The sequence below is a fragment of the Lytechinus pictus genome, chromosome 8 (genome assembly GCF_037042905.1).
Source record: "Lytechinus pictus isolate F3 Inbred chromosome 8, Lp3.0, whole genome shotgun sequence".
In the NCBI taxonomy this organism is placed as follows: Eukaryota; Metazoa; Echinodermata; class Echinoidea; order Temnopleuroida; family Toxopneustidae; genus Lytechinus; species Lytechinus pictus.
The window spans coordinates 39,982,130-39,992,494 of record NC_087252.1 but is presented as its reverse complement, the minus strand read 5'-3'; positions in this window follow the sequence as shown (position 1 = coordinate 39,992,494).

Below are 10,365 nucleotides of genomic sequence, written 5' to 3'. Positions count from 1 at the left end.
GAAATGAGATTTGTAATTCCGAAGGTTCATTAGTCCGAAAACGAAATGATTAACGAACCCTATTTCGTTTTCGGACTAGCGAACCTTCGGATCAACGAACCTTATTTCGTTTTCAGATTAACGAACCTCCGGAACAACACCGAACCTTATTTCGTTTTCGGATTAACGGACCTTCGGAACATCGAACCTTATTTTGTTTTCGCATTATCGAACCTTCGGAATAACGCCACAAATGTTCGGATTAACGAACCCTTTTACGTTTTCGGATGAACGAACATCGAGGTATAGGCAATTCACATGTTTCGGAATTACGAACCTTCGTAATTACGAAGTGTAACCTTAATCTACAACCCTTTTGAATATCACTTCATTTTTATTATGTAAAATAAGTAAATCGCCAGGCATCGCTGTCATAAAAAGTTATTCGCAATGAGGTCTGACATGAGGCGAAAGATTTTCGGACATTATTGAGACTACCTGAAATAGATGTTGTTCAATTTCACCCTTTTTCTTATTCATTCCCAGAAAATTCAAAGAAAAAGAAAAATACCTTTGCGTTTCTATAAAGTATAGACTAATCACTTCATTTATTTGCCTGGTTATAGACAGTTTATCAATGTATGTCATGGTAGTATTGTTATATATTGAGTTCGGCATTCAGTAAACCTTTGAAACAAGAAAATATACCTCTTCAAGATTGAATCATGAAATGTTCATGATTCAATCTTAAAGATATCTATAGTGCAAGGGTTAGCTAATGCTACAGTCACATTTCCCCTACGGCTGCCGTTCTGCGAATCGAAAACGGCCGTTACGTTTTTTTTTTAACAAACCACTCATGTTAAAAAAAATATTGAAATGGCTGTTATCGCGTACGGCCGCCGTACAGCAAATTTGAATGAGGTATTAGTCTTATTTTTTTGCGTTCACTACAAAGGTCCGGGGGGGGGGCAGTCAAATGTATTGCTGTACACATGCATTAACAAACTATTTCCAAACACCCCCTACAGGTGTTTTTTTTCTCTGTATACCAAATAACCCCTAAACAAGTTTTTCACGGGCTTTATTTACACATTTTGGCCCCTACACACATTGTCAGGAAAAAAAAATTGGGGAAATACTAATCCTAAACACGCTTGGATAGTCTTTAAAAAAGCCGTTGGGAGAAAACATACCCTAAATACGTTTGACCCCGCGATTGACCATTGACCAGTCTTTCAAGACCACCCTTTTTCTTGAAAATAGGGGGTTTTGATACCCTTAACGAGCACACCAGCGGCCCGCGTCCAAACCTGAAAAACACCCCTTTAAACGCGTTTTTTTTGGGGGGGTTACGCATGTGTACAGCAATATTTGACTGCTCCCCGGTTTAAACGTACGGACAGGGAACACCCCAACACCACTTAAAGGGATTGTCCAGGCTGGAAATATTTATATATCAATAAATAGAGTGAAATTCACAGAGCAAAATGCTGAAAATTTGATCGAAATCGGATAACAAATAACAAAGTTATTAAATTTTAAAGATTATCATTAATCCGGTGAAACAGTTCTAGGCATTTCTTTATGAATATTCATTAGGTGGGCTGATGATGTCATATCCTCACTTGTTCTTTTGTATCTTATTATAGGAAATTAGGTTTATTCAAAAAAATTCTACCAAAAACTAAAACAATTGGATTAACAACTGATTATGTGCATTAGTTATTTATTGACGCAACTTATTTCATCATAATGGAGACACATCATTTACATATGCATAAGAAATGACACATTTGTGATTTCATGTAATAACATTAAAAAAAGGAAACTGGAGATGTGACATCAACAGCCTACCTAATGAATATTCATGACGATGTGCATATAACTGTTTTCACAAAATATTGATAAACTTTAAAATTCAAGAACTTCGTTATTTGTTATCCGATTTTGATGAAATTTTCAGCATTTTGCTTTGTGAATTTTACTCAATTAATTTAGATACAAATATTTTCAGCCCGGGGCCATCCCTTTAAATCCGAAAGATTCAGATCGAAGTACAGTTCATAGATCATATATCACTTTGCTATTAGTAATTCTATGGTGGCCCTGAAGGGACACCGCAAATAGACCAAATCGCGAATATTCACGACGAAATTCACGACGTCGTCAATATTCAAATTGGCGACGAAATTGGCGACGCGTCGCCAATTTCGTCGCCAATTTGAATATTGACGACGAAATTCATGACATTGTGAATTTCGTCGCGAATTATTCACGACGTCGCCAATTTCGTCGTGAATTTGTTTTGCCTATCCTGGGCAGTATGCGGGTTGAAACCAATTCGTCTGCTGCTAATTCCTCCACTCACAACAGGGTCTATATTCATTTAGTCTAATGCAAATTTGTCCATTAACTTTTCGCCTGACAACCATATGGTCCAATAACCATTTGGTCCAGTTATCACTTCGTCTAATCACCAATTCTATGACCAATTCGTCTCATAACTAGTTGGTCTAATATCAATTTTATTTTCCTAAATTTCGCCCAATTAACACTTAGTTCAATTAGACCAAATGGCATTTGGAATAAATGGCAATTGTACCAACTGGTTATAAGACCAAATGGCAGTTAGACCATGAGGATAGTGCACGAACTGATGGTAGACCAAATGATAGCAGACGAGTTGGCATTAGGCCACTGAAAATAAACCATTGAAATGACAGAACAATGTCCACTGCTATCCATATGCATAGGCGGATCCAGGGGGCGAGCCCCCCCCCCCCCCCCCTATTGGCGGTGCAAAAAACAAGGAAAAAAGGAGGGAAAAGAGAGTAAAAAAAGAAGAGGAGGAAGACGAGTGAAAAAGGTAAGATGAGGGGAAGACATGGAAATAAAAATAACCTTTCATGTCACTATATAAATTTTCACTCGCGCTTCGTGCTTGCATTGCCTGTGAGGTGATTTTCATATCTTGTTCAATACGGAGTTTAAATATCAAGTTTGGAAGTCAATATACAAAACACATTTCATCTCGAAAATAAAACTTTCATTATTTTGCGTGATTTACCAATTGATTTTTTAAAAGTGCTCTGTAAATATGACAGTTTTATGGTCTGAATATTAACATTTCCACTCGCGCTGTGCGCTCGCAAATTTTGATTTATCAGGTACCTAATATTTTCGTGTATTCCATAAAGTTTGTAAAATATCCCTTTTCAGGTCTGATTGTCAAAACGTATCAGCTAGCGCTGCACGCTCGCATTTTGATTGTGTGTCTCAATATTGATTATACAATCCCCTTGCCTTTGTTTCACTCGACTTTCTATAATGCCATAATTATTTCATTGTTCAGTGTTTTTAACAACGAATAAATTATACAATTAGTAGTTTTAAAATTAGTAACTGTTCCCTTGATAACTCAAAATATTTTAGTTTGATTCATATTATCATTTAAGTGACAATATTTGTTTATTTATGTTACTATTAAAGTATTGTTATCTTTGATTTAGATTTTGACTTTATTTTCATGTATGATTTGATGATTTATGTTGTTCTTTGTTTTCATCAGGTCATTGATGAAAAACAGTTTTATGCTGATCTTTTGAACTGAATAAATATGTTCTTATAAATAAAAAAAATTTCATGACAATGTATACAAAGATTTAGGCTCGCAATTTGCGCTCGCATGAATTGTTAAGAATATATTAACTGATGCATCCTATTTATAATTACAAAAGTGCTTGAAATGTCCAGTATTCAGGCCATAATATCATCAGCCTTTGCGCCCTCATTAGGCATTAATGAATAAGATATTAATTCAATAATTGAATTGTCCCTTTTGCTTCATCTCGCGCTTAGCGAGAGGAATAGGAAGACAGTCATCATTTTCATATGATGACATGTCCTACATGTCCTTAGTATGTACCTGTCCTATGTCAAAACTCAAAGTATTGTAATGAAAAAAAATCAGCTCTTTATTAAATGCGATCCATATCCACCTTACAATTTTCTTACAGAGTGCTTACAATATATAGCTGAAATTTACAAAACATGAATAGAGTGTCTCGTATTTAGGTCTAAATCTCGATTTTTTTTTTTATATAGTTACATAGCTATCCTGTTCACGATTAAAAAAATTGATTAAAATTTTCGATTCTTTATGTAGAAATGTCAAAATTTTTCAGCTCGCGCTTCGCGCTCGCATCGATTGTTTATTATATACATATTCTGTTTAAGTTACAAAAAGTCCTTAGAATTTCCATTCTTTAGGTAAAAATGTCAAAAAAATTCAGCTCGCGCATCGCGCTCGCATTATTTGATTTTTAAAATATATAAATTCTTCATGACTAACTGTATGCAGTCTTTAACAGGTACCTTTTCCACCAGTTCATATCTGCTCGCGCTTCGCATTCGTAGTAATTAGTTATTTGCATACACATCTTTTTTTAGGAAAACAAACATTGCCAAGAATGTTCAAATAATAGGAAAAAATACATAAATTTCAAAAAAATTTAGCTCGCGCTTCGCGCTCCTATAATATACAGTGCCGGTGTAGCGGCGGATTTGGTTCCACCGGCGGATACCGTATCCGCCGGCAGATATCGTTCTAAATGGCCGATATCGTTTTTAATTGGAACCATATCCGCCGGGTTTGACGCGGCTTGATGTTTGCAGATTTGGTTCCTCGGCGGATTTGGTTCCATTGACTACGCGTTATATTGATTTGGACCGGGATTTGGACAGACAACCTCGGCAGCGCACACATGCGCGGCTGTGGCAATGACGATCGCAATGTGGGGGGGGGGGGATTTTCGTCCCCTCAGTGAATTTTTATTCAGGGACGGATCCTACGGCTTTTGACAAAGGGCTCGATGGGGATGAGGATAAATAAGAGAAATAATGTCTCGATATTTCATGTATTACATAGACCTGGCACATGCGCCAAAACTATGCTATTTATAATTATAAGATTTTGATGAAATTTTCATCATTTTGTTTTGTGAATTTTTATACTATTTTCAGTCCGCAGTATGCATCGATCTCTTGAACTGTGCTTTTTCACACCATGTTTAGTGTCAGTTTGCCAGACTGTTTGGCAAAAATTTGCACCATATATAGGCCTATAAGTTTTTGAAACTACAAATGTTTAGAAAATTTTCAACAAGTTAAAACTTCATATTTCAAAATAAATGATGCAAATCATTGTATGAAAATATGTTTTGCTGTTAACTCATATTATTGTTTGTAGAATGCTAATTTTGGTGAAAACATAAATTTTATTTCTAACAAACATAAAAAAAAAGAATGTCAAAACGTGATCAATTTCTTATGTAGTTTATTGTAAGCCTATTTTTGATTTTTCATGTATTTTTTTTTTCTTTCAATGTTAAGGAATATAATATGAATTAATCAAAGGGACCGGTAGTTCACCCTGACAAAAGTTAGATACGCCACGTACTGTTTGGTGCTCCCTAATTTACCTCTCAGTCATCTTATTTTAAGATCAATTATGGGATCTTTAGTAAAATATAATTTCTCCTTTACATCTTCACTCCATCCTGGTTTTCATCTCTTTATTTTTTTTTTGCCTTTCTCTTTCTGTCCCTGCTCATTTCGCCCCCTTTGCCTCTTTTCCAGTTTCCTAACCTTTCTGGCACATTATGAATATATGGCTGGGGCGTATATATACGCGTGGGTAATATAGTACAAAAAAGGAGAGAAAAGGTGGAGGGAGAGAAAATAGAAAAAATATACGAGAAAATGTGGAGGAAATAATAGTAATACATTGGAATTTCGTAAATCAAGAATTTCATTTTACAGTGATCATTATTTATACATCCCTTTAGAAAGCTTATTACACAATTTTAATTATTGAAAATGCAATTTTTTGCCTTTATTTAATACTCTGCATTAATCATAATTGATGCATATTGTGCCCAATTTATCCCTAAAATTGTGATAAGAAGGATTTTCATACTGCAATGAATTAATAGGTATAAAATAAATTAACAAGTGCATGTTATTTGATTATAAGCATCATTATCATACCTTGGGTAAATAGTACAGCAGACAAGACTAAATGTGGACTATTTAAAGACTCAGACCAGACCCCAAAGTTTAATAGACAAATCAGACAAATCGAAAGCAATTAATTTAAACTAAAAGCAGGAATGCAAGTTTTATGCAGTCATCGCTTACAGCTGAATATTTTTGCTTAAGAATAACTCCAATTATCAGGTTTCGAAAATTTACTTTCTTAATTGCAAATGCTTTCACCGGCCTCGCACCGAGACCGTGACGCCATGTAGTGTTAGAAGTGGTGTAATTCCATAGAGTTGTAACAAGAAAATGGCTTATTTTCCCCTTTCAGATTACGCATTCTATTTCTTCACTTCTATCACATAGAAATATCATAAATATCTTTTTCTGCAAGCTTTAATTGATGAAATCTACCGCTTTTGACTCCCGTTTTGACTACTAAGTAGTTTTCTCGTACCACGTGACGTATGTGAATGAAGGATATCGCGATAGCGCAAGAACGATATCTTCCGAAGAGAGTGGCCTTTTTTGGTACTGAATCCGCCGGAGTAGAACACGATCCGCCGGCGGATTTGGTGCCGAGAACAGTATCTGCCAGGAGCAGGATCCGCCGGTACACCGGCCGCAGGAAACGTCACGCCCGAGCACGCAAACACCCTAGGGGGCTTTCGCGTCTAACCGAGGGTATTCAAGGGGAGCAGACTAGGAGCGGTATTCTGAGGTCATTTTATCTTTAAAATATTTTATTTTATCTCTTAAAATGAAATTGGTATTCTGAGATGACATTTTATCTCTCAGATAAAATTTGAAATTTTATCTTGCGAATAAATTTTATCTTGCGTATCTATGATTATACGCAATACAGAGCTAGCAGTGGCTGCGTAGACATACCCATCGCGTATGTGGGTATTGCAACGCGGATGATGTGCTTGCGCCAAGGTTACTTTGAAGAAAAAAAAAATAAAAGAGGGTAGGGGCTATTTTATCTCCGCGACGTTGATTTCACCAATATTTTTAGGTGAATTTACCCCAAATATTGACATGAAAATGAAGAAAAGTTACATATTTATTGAGAATAACACCTTAACGTTATTCCTGTACAATCAAAAAGTATTTCATAAGGCTTGTCTTGACTAATATTGTCTTTGAAATGATGCCGGAAAAGATGCTATACAGACTTCGAAAAAAGATGAGAGTATTGTCCTTTTTGTTAAAAAGAAATCTCTGTAAAGACGCGCAAGCGTATATAGTGCAAGCGTATTTGAAGTCAATAAATTGACGCAATCTCACTCCTTTGCCACACCTCCTGGCGAAATGGATTCCAATTGGTTGAGTGACACAAGAGAGCTATAAAAGCGCGTTTCTTATTGTATATTGATTAAAAAGTAGGTGTGTCTTACAGAGATAAAATGAAGATAAAATTGTTCTCAGAATACCAATTCGGAGAGATTATAAGGGTATTTTATCTCATTGATTTTAACGGAGATAAAATATTTTATTTTATCTGAGATAAAATGGATCTCAGAATACCACCCCAGGGCGTTTAGCCGCGCCCCCAGTTTCCTGCGTGCTCTATAATATTGGCCGTGCCCGCACTTATCCTAGGGAACCCTAGGATACGTACCATGCATTATGTTTACATGTGCATGCACTTTGGTTATCTTGTGATAGACCATTATGTTTTTAAACTAGCGTGACCGGAATCTATTGTAGATTTTTTTTTTTTTTTTAGATGTTATTTGTTTTCTTTTCTTTCATTTTTTAAGTTACGTTTTCCCTTTTTAATTCTTTTCCCTTATTCCGTGTTTCCCTTTCTTCCTTCTTTGATTCCTTCCTGTTTTCTTCTGTCTTTGTTTCTTTCAAATAATAAAGTAATTCTTGTTCTTTCTTTCTCTTTTCCTCCATTTTTCTTACTTTTCTCTTTCCTCTCCTTATGCCTTTTCTTTCACACATTTATTCATCTTCCCTTCCTTTATTTTAATTCTTTCTTTCTTTATTCATTTCAAGTAATGATGGAAACCGCTATCTGTCCTTTATTCTTTCTTTCATCCTTTTATTCAAACTTTTTTCCTTTTAATTTTTCCTTATTTTTTCTTTCCTCTCAATTCATTTCTTGTTTCTTCATTTTTTTCTCTTTTCTTTCTTCCGCTCACCCTCCCTTCCCCTTTCTTAATATATTACGTTAACAAGTTTAACATTGTGTAGCCTATTTGTTGATTTTTTGGCAGGGGCTCGGTCGATCCAAAGGTACATAGTGCTTTGTCGATTGTCCCGTATTTAATTTTGTGAAATCTGGTCACCCTGGCTGGAACATCAAATTTATCATTTTTCATTTACCGCAATGAATCTAATCAATTAATCTAATTTGATGCATAAGGTAAACTTTTTTCCTTACGCTTTACGTGGGAGACATACATGTATCATACAAACTTGTTTTTTTAAAAAAATAGGACACAATTGTGGTTTAATGTCATGGAGATCAATTCTCTATCTTTTGGGATAAGTTTTTATTTCCATACGTACCCATTCCTCTCCCTTCAGCGTGAACTATACACATAATCCCATCTCCTTATGAACAGTGTAAGAACTAGAAAACATTTGAATCATTCTTCCTTAAGTTTTAACGGGGTGCACAGGGTGGAATTAGGAAAGAAGAAAGAAAGGCATATCAACAACAAAAAATTAAAATAGATAAAAGACATTAATAAGCAGACTTGATTTTTTTGGTAAATGAAAATTGACAAGTTATTAAAAGAGTGAATGTTAACAAACATTAATGACAAACTTAAAATAAAACAGAATTATGAATATCAAGGGCATTTGCGAATTCTCGTTATGTTAAAACAAACGTGCGGTCAATATTGGGATCGTCAATTCGTTGACATGGTTGATAATAAAGGGAATATAAATCGAAGGCATGTAAAGGGAGGGAATAAAAGGTTCGTTGAAAACGAATACTAGTATGACCAAGATCATACAAAGTAGACGTGCAAAAAGCGAACACCAGCAAAACTGGTGGTGCTCATCGATTTGTTATTTGGTTCTTTTGTTATTGTCAACAGTCTAGTAGAGTCTTGCTCTCCATCCACACCTTTGATCTCCTTTGATCACATCCGCTTCCCAATTTATGACAGGATGTTCATAGAAATGGGGGGGGGGTTAATTTGTTGATGCGTTAGCAACAATAAATGAGGATATTCTTTCATTTCGGTTCAAATCGGGTCTCTAAATCCCTCACCCTATAAAAGTATAAATTTACCTCAATGTAACAGATGGAACAGATTTATCTTTTTGATAATACATCTGATCACATTACCTGCTCTCTATTGCGGTTTTTAAGTTACATTGGTAGCTATTCGAATTGGGAAGAGATGAAAGTGGTGGAAATAAAAAAGGAGAAGCATGAAGAGGGGTTCCAGCTTCATGATGAGAACAATGCATATATTTCGCGCAATTTTATACAAAATTATAGATGGGATTAAAACGAATATTAATATCCCTGATACACCTACATGATGATAATAACACGAATAATTGACGTCGAAGTAAATATTAAACTATTATATTTACGAACTGCGGTTTTATATTGATAGATTAGTCGGACATCAATTAAAGTTATAAACCTTTTTTTTTTAGTAAAGCAAGATTTTCCTTCGAAATATATTTTGTTATATGAATTGGAAATGATAAAACCAAGTCACAACTTGGTATAATACAGAATTCAGTGCTATATGGCAGCTAAAAATAATAATACATGATATTTGTAAAGCGCACTTTCCATCTTGATTGGATGCTCAATGCACTTCAGAGCAAAGCAACAAAAGCTATTTACATAATGTAACTATTTATTTTTTTTAGCACATTTAACTTCAATGTTTAACTACGGAAGCTTAAAAGTGCCACCGAGATGACGAGATAATTCCTCGTCTTCTCGATTTTTTGGGTCCGAGAAGGCGAGAAGGCGTGATCCGGTATTTCGTCTTCTCAGCCTTTTTTTGTCCATTAAGGCGAGACAGTGAAATTCCAAATATCGTCTTCTCGACTTCTCGGATACGAGAAGGCGATGAAGCGAGATTCCAAACCTCGTCTTCCCGACTTCTCGGGTATGAGCAGATGAGAAGGCGAGATTCCAAATCTCGTCTTCTCCACTTCTCGGGTATGTGAAGATGAGAAAACGAGATTCCAAATCTCGTCTTCTCGACTTCTCGGGTATGTGAAGGTGAGAAAGCGATTTTCCAAACCTCGTCTTCCCGTCTTCTCGGGTATGTGAAGGTGAGAAAGCGAGATTCCGAATCTCGTCTTCTCGACATCTCAGGTATGTGAAGATGAGAAGGCGAGATTCCA